Consider the following 2,294-nt stretch of genomic DNA (forward strand, 5'->3'; position numbering starts at 1 on the left):
ATCTGTATAATAATATATTTATTTACTTTATTGGAGATAAACAGTAACAAAAGGCAGTAAGAAATTACAAACTTAAAAATATAATTATCTCACTAGGAATATTTAATGAATCAAAGTCAAACAATAATAAAACAAAACAAAAACATTACTAAACAAAAATCAATAAGACAGTGACAGATATGTACAGAAAAGACAGTAATAATCACGAGTCACAGCAAGCAGTCACGTTCCAATGAGGTTTAAATTGTATCCAATAATTTCGAATAAAATTGTCTTTTAAAAGATACGAGAGAGCACGAGAATATATCAATATCACTAATATATGAATTGCGGAGGTCACACATCATAACGGTGCATGTTTACCGATATTTGTCTTAGCCATTGATAAAAAGAAGAAAGATCTAGAACGCGTTCTTGCTGCAGAAATTCGAAAGTTTACCTCGGACAACAGTTCCAAACAGTTAACATTGCCACCACAAATATTTTTAAGTGTAGTGGCGTCCATTAGAGAACGTCGATCCTTCAATGATAACATACGATATCTGTATAACAATTTTTTATAAGAATCCCGGGAGCGATGCATTTGGTAGTTCAGAATACGAAGAAAATTTTTTTTGTACTCTTTTAATTTTATTTTCGTAGACTGCGTACATTGGATTCCAAATGGGCGATAAATATATATAATACCAGAATAATATCCGTAATAAATTCATATACACTTAACCGTAACCGCTAATATATCCGTATCTCATATCCGTTGTTAATGAACGTAGTTAATAAATTCGAGCGGTTTCAAAATTTCAGAACGTTGTTTGAGTTCAGTCATCGATTTCTGAACGCTGGGTTGCGTTCAATAGTTTAATTTGTGAAGTTTACAATGAAGTTAATTATGAAAGGGTTAAAAACAACTTCTGTTGTTAACGTACTAATTTTCTACGTATTGTAGAGCAGGCGTAACTTAAAAACACGGCTGTTAAGTTTAAATTTGAACGTTTTTTTTTAAGAACACATTTAGATTTCGAAAAAAAATTTCGTTGAAATAAACCCATTAAAATAGTTTCGTAAAAATAATTATAACAATACATCGACGACATACATACTTATAAGTTTCAAAGCTTAAAAAGCTAGTATCTCTTTGCTGGCAAATTACATTAGATTATAAATAATTAAAATTACTACTATATATATAGTTTCAGTTTCATATTGTAAGAAGCGTTTTTAAAATTCGAATAACTAAATAATAAAATCAATGATTGTTTATTATCTATGCCTTCAAACTTAGTTACTACCCGAATTTAGCCTTTTGTACTTCAATAGAAAAAAAAATATTTTGACATCTTTCAAAGTTATATACAGGTTGATTGAAAATACATGTAAAATCCTTAAAATGTTTTGCGGACGAATGTACTTTACATTCTTTTATGTTAGCATTTATATGTTTTTTTAGCCCCCGCTATTGGGAGCCTCTCGTACCCCCTGTCTTGTGTGGGACAGGGACTATTCAACATTATATAATTTTTTCACATATTTTTTTATTTTCATTATCGTCTTTCATACATCGTATGATCTTTCGTTCTTTTCATTCTTGCCACAATTCTTCTGTCTTTCCCTTTCGCTCTGTAACGCCTTTCATACATCCCTCATTACTCTTTTACATTTTTATTATTTTATTTCTATGTAGGTTTATTACTATATCACTTGGTTTTACATTTTTTTTTTGATATTTGTTGTTTACATTTTTATTAGCTTTTATTTCTATCTATTACTATACTGATTATTTTTCTACAGAGTAGGAGGAACTCATCTTTGGTTTTTTCTTCTCTTATCAGGGAGGCTATTGATTCCTCCCTGATTTTCACACCAGACTGGCACTCGAAATCGAACCGGAGCTTTTATATATGTGAACAATCATCCTGTTTATCAAATATAAAATTTAAGTATTTATGTTAGAATCAAGAGATATATTTTGTTCCACATGGCCCGGATAGCTCAGTCGGTAGAGCATTGGACTTTTAATCCAAGGGTCCAGGGTTCAAGTCCCTGTCCGGGCGATCATAATTTTGTTATTTAAACTTATTTAACACAAAACCATCCGGGCCATTAAAAGAATAATATTCCTTTTTTAAATAAATTTACTTCTAAAATAGTCACTGGTTATTGAATAAAGGATATTTTTGAGAAAAAGAGACAAAAGACCGGTTAAAATTATGTACGATGAAATATATATATAAAAAAACTAGTAGTGTCCCGCGACTTCGTCCGCGTGTAGCTCAACAATAAAAAATATTAAATTT

General features: G+C 30.3%; 1 non-coding gene across 1 annotated transcript; it reads left to right on the forward strand.

Annotated features, from left to right (window-relative positions):
• Window positions 1-1,978: 1,978 nt before the first annotated feature.
• On the forward strand, window positions 1,979-2,051 carry TRNAK-UUU (transfer RNA lysine (anticodon UUU)). The gene has a single exon. It is a non-coding gene; the product is annotated as a tRNA-Lys (tRNA).
• The last annotated feature ends 243 nt before the right edge of the window (window positions 2,052-2,294 follow it).

Source organism: Battus philenor, unplaced genomic scaffold (assembly GCF_028537555.1).
Source record: "Battus philenor isolate CCGP_79_NKW_IND1 unplaced genomic scaffold, ilBatPhil1.0.hap1 SCAF_28, whole genome shotgun sequence".
Taxonomy (NCBI): Eukaryota; Metazoa; Arthropoda; class Insecta; order Lepidoptera; family Papilionidae; genus Battus; species Battus philenor.